The sequence below is a fragment of the Amblyraja radiata genome, chromosome 1, assembly GCF_010909765.2.
Source record: "Amblyraja radiata isolate CabotCenter1 chromosome 1, sAmbRad1.1.pri, whole genome shotgun sequence".
Classification (NCBI taxonomy): Eukaryota; Metazoa; Chordata; class Chondrichthyes; order Rajiformes; family Rajidae; genus Amblyraja; species Amblyraja radiata.
In genome coordinates, this window is record NC_045956.1 from 99,765,881 (window position 1) to 99,774,713 (window position 8,833).

The window sequence follows — 8,833 nt, forward strand, 5'->3', positions numbered from 1 at the left end:
TTCTTGATGGTTAGTATTGACCTTCCGAGGGGATCTCATTATCTAAATTTTCAGTCTACCTCATCATTTTATACTACCACCTTATGTTTCCAGGGTATGTCTTAATTCCTGATATCCGCTAGGGTCTGTCCCTTTCTTGATAGCAACTAAATAGTCCCGTCTCATCTTCGATTATCCTCCTATAGGTGAGACAAGAGAAGAATGCCAAGTCAGCAATCAATTCTCAAATAATTTTTTAAGACTATATCCCATAAGCCCTTTTTCAAATCAATTTATTTTTATAACTAAATTTAAGCGCAAAGTGAGTATTTTGCCCCAAACCACAGAGGAGTGTCTATTTTCAAATTCAAATTCAATTCTTCAAATTAGAACTTTCTTTAGAAAATGTTAGATGTTGTTATTTTCCTTTTCCCTCCACTGGTGTCAAAAGCTAGATGATGTTAAAGTTGGGCACTGGGGTAGGTATCTTCTTCTTCCTTGATGTTAATTTCAAAGGAGTAGGGATACTGAGGCGAGGCCTTCTCTATTTGCTAGCCTTCCCAGATGTCTTAAAGGGCCAGGACAGTATCATTTCTTCCTTGTTGTTGGTCTTTGTTTCAGGGGAGCTACATTACCTGAGCTGTGTCTTCTGCCCATTCTCAAGGGTCCACACTCTTTACCTCACTCCCCAGTAGTAGTGCGTTGTAGATGATACTGTCCTGCAGGCACAACAACTTAGTAACAAGTTAGTACAATAGCTCCTTTCCCTACTCCCGTACCTCCTGCACAATAAGTTTGTTTCTTCTCTCCCTAGTGTCAGTTTAGTTTTCTTTAGTTCTTATTCTTTCTGACACCAGCTACCGGGTTCCTTTTCTTACTTTCTTTATTGCCCCTTGATTTCTCTTCTGTTCTGCTATATTCTGTCTTCTCATTGGGCACTCCTTACTCCAATTACTTAATTGTGTACAGTTGTAACAAGCTCCTTTTTACAATGTTCTTTGCTCTAAGGGTTTTTTTGGGTAGGTATAAGATTGTTTACAATTTTCTTTTATGTGAAATTTCGTTCAAGGTGCACTGTGTCTAGGTGTATATCTGAATGACAATAAAGTTTTCATTCATTCATTCATCTTCAGTTTTTACTATGATAGTACATCCAATTTGTTTATTCTGGTAAATTACTTGAGGGGGTTCTAGAGTAGGGGTCATGTCCACGTCCACAATTCCTTGGTAAATCAGGACTGAGAGAATGGGTTGGTTTGAGTGAACGGTGTGTGACTTCTTGGTTCCTGACATTCGGGCCAGCTCTCTCTCTGTTCTCTCGGGTCCCAGTAGTCTCTTGAATTGAAGGACCTCCTATAATTCCTGGGATCTCGGATATTTCTATATCCTCTAGGATCTCTAATTTCTTCATAATCCTGGAAATCCTTTCTTTGACCCCTCTCTCTCACTCGCTCCCTTGTTGGACAGGCTCGACTCCAGTGTCCCATTACCCCACAAGTGTAACATTGATTAGGTAGTATAGTTGGCTTTGTTTTACCCCTTGGTTCCATTGGAATGGGTTCTAGATTGGGAATATAATTGTAATAATAATCTGAGTAGTCCGGAACTCTAATTTTTCCCATTCCGTTCCTCGCTAACATTTGGGGACTGCATGGTCCTGAGCTTGGTTCTTCCTTCTTGACTATACGTTCAGCTTCTCTTCCAGTTACAGGATAATTTTCCTGTTTCCTACCATCCTTCCAATAGTGCCTCACAGCTCTGGCTATTTGACTGGCGCGGTTCTCAGACCAGTCTTAATTGAGTCCACTACGTTAGTGGGGAGACAATTCAATAAGATAACACAATACTGTGGGGAACTTGCTCCATTCTTATAGTCTAAGTCACCTGATTGGTCCGTATATAATTTTGAAAATCGATCTAAAAATTCATCTGCTCCTTCACCCTTTTCTGGTTTTATTTCCAGAATTCGTGTTAAATCACTTGGCTTTTGAAACATGTTTGCTAGGGCCATTAAAACAGCCTCCTCTCTTGCACTGTCACCCACTAATATGTTTGCCAAGGCTTCATATGTTGGGTTTCCTAGGGCTACTATTTGGTATTTTCAGCTGGAGTAATGATCTGTTGTATGGTATCCCATAAATCCCGGGAATCTGCATGATATACATGCATTGTGGTTCTCAAATAATCTATAAAAGCAGCAGGTGACTTCTTTCTATCAGGGATTTTGTTTAGTACAGCCATTATTTCATGGGGCTTCCATAGAGTATGGACGTCTGTGGCACGGGGATTATTCATACTTACTGCGCTGGTCGAATCAGCTGCCCCCAGTCCTTCCCTCACTGGGAATTGCATGTGGGAAATCTGTTCAATTTGTAAACTTTCGGTTACATCAAAATTTATCTCGGTATCTTCAATCACTGTCTCATCCTCAGATTAATCTTCCCGTTTGCTAGGGGGTTCCCGATACTGTCCAAATAAATCGTTCCTCTTTCTCACTACTCGTATAATCCGTTTAGGTTGTGGCTCACATTGTGTACCTTCGATTTTCCGGCATCTGTAGTTCCTTCTTAAACACGGTTCACAGAAATACTCTGGCTGTTGCACCATATCTATCATACCTTCCTTTTCTTTAAGCACCGGAGCTAACCTTTTCGTTCTACTCCGGGTGCGATAAGCTACTGGAAGATCTATTAATGGTGGAGTGGATAGGATAGAAGAATCGGGCACCCCAGTATCTGCTATTGGTAGAATCTGTTCAGATGTAGAATCTGCAGGAGTTGTTATAGATTCTGAAGACCTAAAATATTTATTACGGACACGTCATACAAGGTGCGAGTGAAGCCTGGGAAACGCAAGAGGAACATGGTGGGAGCTGCCAACTTCTACTAGCATTAACATTTGTCCATTTTTCCAAATATTCATCTCCTTCCCCCTCGAAGTCAGCACTAACCATCGGATCCCTAAACTTTAAATATACAGGGACTAGTTTCCTTCCAGGACATCTGCCTTTTCCCTGTTCCATGTGTTTTTCTTCATCTCCCTTCCTGTCCTTCCTACTGCCTGGAGGTCGATCTACTTCACCTTCTCTCAGTTCTATTTTAGCGATTGCTTTTTCCCAACTACCCATCCCTTTAACCTCTTTATTCGCCTTCCGTTCCTCATAATATTTTCTCCATATTAATTCCTATTACACTCTCATTACCCTATTACCCTATTAATTCTTTTGCACTCTCATTATTATTATGCTGCCAAATAATTTGTTCTATGTATTTTATCTCTTTTACTGTTCTAATGCCCCACGGCAACCATAGCTTGTTTCCTAATTTCTTATTTAACGCTCCTGACAAATCTCTTAATTTCTCTGTCTTGTGAGGGAACTCATTACACATTATTTGCAATGGGCTCCTTTCTTCTTCTGTCATATCTCGATCTATGCTGTTCCCCATGCCTCCGAACAACCAAAACAGAATTCCTAATCCTTCACTCTTTCCTTTTTATCCCTAAATTTATTAGGCTCGCTCTTGAACAATGACTAATGGCCCCCAAGCGTCCGCAGCCTCGCACTTCTTTACTCCTGAGCTCCGCCAATTCTAATCTCTTATTCAAATTCTTCTCCTATTTCCCACAAGTCCACACATTCTTTCAACCTTACAATTTCCACAATCCTCAGTCATTCAGAGATCAGAATACTCCAGGGAACAATCAAACACATTCGAGCACAATCAAACACCTTCTCGTAGCTCGTTTAACCCTCAATCTAAACACATGAAAATTAACTCCAAACACGCGAGTAACATTGTACACAGACAATAAACCACACCGCTTATTATTATCAGGCACAACCACACTCCTACATAAATCACATTCATTCATTTATTATGAATCATATTTTAATAAATCCTCCTCGTGGCGTACTCGGTCAACGAAACGACTCCTACCCCGACACAGCGATTGAAAGAATACGAACCCTGATCGAACCACCCCAAAATCTGATTCGAACAATGCTACAATCCCGATTTAAACAAATACAAATATTCAAATCAAATGCACTTTTACTTCAATTATCTAACACCCAAAAATCTTTAAGCACTCACACAGACAATGCAAGTAGCGGTCCGCGATCTTAACACACTCTAAATCTTAACACACTCTTAACACACTCTAAATCTTAACACACTCTTAACACACTCCAAACCTTTTACTCTATACACAAAGTATTTTACAATTCGGATCCGATAAAGACGCTAAAAAGGACGATGCTGGATTTTTACAATCTACAATAATAATTGAACATGCTAGCGCACAGTTTACAAACACTCAATCTCAATGCCACGTTGCGCTGTTATCAATCAGTGAACCACTTCCTCTGATACAGAAGATTTTCCCCTTCCTAGGGTATTCTTTGCTGAGGGGTACTATTTCTTAAATTGACTACTTTTCCTCCTAAATGTTACTTTGCCCTGCTAAGTGGACTTCTATAGGGGGACCTCTATCCCTCCTCTCTAAGTTCTAGACAATTAGGGGTCCCTCTCACATCCGGGTACTTTTCACCAAGTAAACCAGGTTCCCGTCTCTCAGTTACTACTAATCAACAATCGATCACAAGGTTACTATTCACTATTGAAACATTAAAAACACACATTGGGACATACTAAAAAAACAAAAAAACTAGAAAAAACTAACATGCTGCTGGCAGGGCAGCCGGCTCGCAGTGCCCCGACCGACCGATATTATCCCACGTTCTCATCCATTCAATTTTAGGGCAATTTTACAGAGGTTAAATAACCTAAAAGCCCGCACATCTTTAATAGACACAAGTGCAGGAGCAACTCAACGGGTCAGGCAGCATCTCTGGAGAAAAGAACAGGTCCTGTTTCAGGTCGGAACCGTTCTTGAGACTGGGGTTCTATCAGACTTCTATCTTCGGTATAAACCAGCATCTGCAGTTCCTTCCTCCACACATCTTTGAGATGTGGGAGGAAACCGACGTTCCCAGAGGAAACCTATGCAATTATAGGGAAAAGGTACAGACTCCGCACAGACAGTACTCAAGGTCAGGATCGATGCCGGGTCCCTGGCGCAGTGAAGCAGCAGCTCCACCAGCTGCACCACTGTGTCGCCTTTATTGTACTCCTCTTGTCCTACGCTCATTCTCGTCGTATCGTATCCATACATTTGCACGATCATACGTTTCATCAATCTAATGATTTTTCTTTGCATCGGATTGAAAGTTCCCTGTTTCCTCTCTCACCTATTTTCTCGAACAGCAGTGTAATGTCTTGTACCTTCCAATTCACTTATTATTCCAGAATATTGTGACTTCTGGTAAGTTAACTATTGATGAATCCAGTATCTCTACACCCACCTAGTCATACGGCACAGAAACTGGTCCTTCAGCCCCACTCATCCATGCCCAACAAAATGCCCCAAATAATCCAGTCACATTTGCTCACATTTGGCCATTTCCCGCGACACCTTCCTTATTCGTGTATCTGTCCAAGTGTTTTTTTATGTTAATATTACACCTGTCTCAATGACCTTCAGTGACAGCTCATTCCATATACCCATCATCGCCTGAGAAAAATGTTGCCCCTGAGCTTCCTATGAAATCTTTCCCCTCTCACCTTAAACCTACAGTATGTCCTCTAATTCCTGATTTTGCGAGCTCGGGTTAAAGACTCTGCGCATTCATCCGATCAATTCCTCTCATGATAAGATCACCTTTTAGTTTCCTGTTCTTCTGGTCCTAGCTTGCTCAATCTCTCCTCCTTAGGCACTCAAGTCCTGACAACATCCTCGTAAATCTTATCAGCACAATTTGCAGCTTAATGACATCCGTCCTATAGCCGGGTGCCCAAAACTGAACACAATACTATAAAGGATCATAGCAAAAGGATTTGCTTATAGGAGCAGGGAGGTTCTACTGCAGTTGTACAGGGTCTTGGTGAGACCACACCTGGAGTATTGCGTACAGTTTTGGTCTCCAAATCTGAGGAAGGACATTATTGCCATAGAGGGAGTGCAGAGAAGGTTCACCAGACTGATTCCTGGGATGTCAGGACTGTCTTATGAAGAAAGACTGGATAGACTTGGTTTACACTCGCTAGAATTTAGGAGATTGAGAGGGGATCTTATAGAAACTTACAAAATTCTTAAGGGGTTGGGCAGGCTAGATGCAGGAAGATTGTTCCCGATGTTGGGGAAGTCCAGGACAAGGGGTCACAGCTTAAGGATAAAGGTGAAATCCTTTAAAACCGAGATGAGAAAAACTTTTTTTTCTGGTGAATCTCTGGAACTCTCTGCCACAGAGGGTAGTTGAGGCCAGTTCATTGGCTATATTTAAGAGGGAGTTAGATGTGGCCCTTGTGGCTAAGGGGATCAGAGGGTATGGAGAGAAGGCAGGTACAGGATACTGAGTTGGATGATCAGCCATGATCATATTAAATGGCGGTGCAGGCTCGAAGGGCCGAATGGCCTACTCCTGCACCTAATTTCTATGTTTCTATGTTTCTATGTGGTCTCACCAACATGTTGTGCAACTGTAACGTAATGACCCAACCTCTAATCAATACCCTGACTGACAAAGGTCAATATACCAAAATCCTTCTTCACCACCCTATCTACGTACCTGTGACGCCACTTTCAGGGAACTATGTACCTCTACCCCTAGATCCCTCTGCTCTGCAACACTCTGCAGTTTCCCACATTTCACTTTGAAGTTCCTGCCCAGGATAGAAATCCCAAAATGCAACAAGGTTCAAGGTTCACATTTCAAGGTTCAAGGTTCATATTTATTTGTCACATGCCCGAGGGGAACCAATATCCTGGCTGGGGGAGATTTGCAAAGGCTACTGGGGAGACTTTAAACTAGAACGGTTGGGGGGAGGGACTCAAATAGAGAAAGCTAGTAGACAGTGTGTGAGGCAGGAGGCAGAGAAGGGTAGCACTCAGACCCAACATGTAAGGGAGAAAGAAGAAAAAGATAATAAACAGAGAATAAGAGGTGGAGGGTTACTTAAATGTGTATATTTTAACGCTAGGAGCATTGTAAGAAGGGTGGATGAGTTTAGAGCCTGGATTGACACCTGGAAGTAAGATGTTGTGGAACATGGTTGCAGGAGGGCTGTGATTGGAAACTAAATATTCCAGGATTTTGTTGCTTCGGGTGTGATAGAATTGGAGGGGCAAGTGGTGGAGGTGTTGCATTGCTAGTCAGGGAAGATATTACAGCAGTGCTTTGGAAGGATAGATTAGACTCTAATCTAGATTCCCAACCTGGGGCTATATGGCAAATTTCAGTGGGGCCACAGAAAAATTTGGGGATTTAGGGGGCCACAGGTTCAATGAAGGGGGCCACTTTTTTTCCGCTAATAATGTCGGGGGAGCCACAGAAAAATTAAAGAGCCCCAGGGGGCCATGAACTAAAAAAGGTTGGGAATCACTGGAGAGGGCTCGTTTAGGGAGGCTATTTGGGTGGAACTGAGAGATGGGAAAGATGTAGCAACACTTATAGGGGTGTATTATAGACTGCCTAATGGGGAGCGAGAATTGGAAGAGCAAATATGTAAGGAGATAGCAGATATTAGTAGTAAGCACTAAAAAAAAATAAAAAAAATAGAGAGAGTACAGAGGAGATTTACTAGAATGTTGCCTGGGTTTCAACAACTAAGTTACAGAGATAGGTTGAATAAGTTAGGTCTTTATTCTCTGGAGCGCAGAAGGTTAAGGGGGGACTTGATAGAGGTCTTTAAAATGATGAGAGGGATAGACAGAGTTGATGTGATCAAGCTTTTCCCTTTGAGAATAGGGAAGATTCAAACAAGAGGACATGACTTCAGAATTAAGGGACAGAAGTTTAGGGGTAACATGAGGGGGAACTTCTTTACTCAGAGAGTGGTAGCGGTGTGGAATGAGCTTCCAGTGGAAGTGGTGGCGGCAGGTTCGTTGGTATCATTTAAAAATAAATTGGATAGGCATATGGATGAGAAGGGAATGGAGGGTTATGGTATGAGTGCAGGCAGGTGGGACTAAGGGAAAAAAGTTGTTTGGCACGGACTTTAGGGCCGAGATGGCCTGTTTCCGTGCTGTAATTGTTATATGGTTATATGGTTATATGGTTAGCACAAGGTAGTGATTGTGGGAGATTTCAATTTTCAACACATAGACTGGGAAACACATTCTGCAAAAGGGCTGAAGGGTTTGGAGTTTGTAAAATGTGTGCAGGATAGTTTTTTGCAGCAATACATAGAGGTACCCACTAGAGAAGGGGCAGTGCTGGACCTCCTGTTAGGAAATGAAACAGGTCAGTTGACGGAGGTATGTGTCGGGGAGCGCTTCGGGTCCAGTGATCACAATACCATTAGTTTCGATATAATTATGGAGAAGGTCAGAACTGGACCAAGGGTTGAGATTTATGATTGGAGAAAGGCTAACTTTGAGGAAATGCGAAAGGATTTAAAAGGAGTGAATTGGGACATTTTGTTTGACGGGAAGGATGTGGAGGAGAAATGGAGGACATTTAAAGATGAAATTTTAAGAGTACAGAATCTTTATGTCCCTGTTCGGTTGAAAGGAAAGAGTAATAATTGGAAAGGGCCATGGTTTTCAAGGGAAATTGGACACTTGGTTCGGAAAGAGAGAGAAATCTACAGCATGGAATAAATGAGGTGCTTGAGGAGTATAAAGAATGTAAAAAGAATCTTAAGAAAGAAATGAGAAAAGCTAAAAGAAGATATGAGGTTGCTTTGGCAAGTAAGGTGAAAGTAAATCCAAAGGGTTTCTACAGCTATATTAATAGCAAAAGGATAACGAGGGATAAAATTGGTCCATTCGAGAGTCAGAGTGGACAGTTATC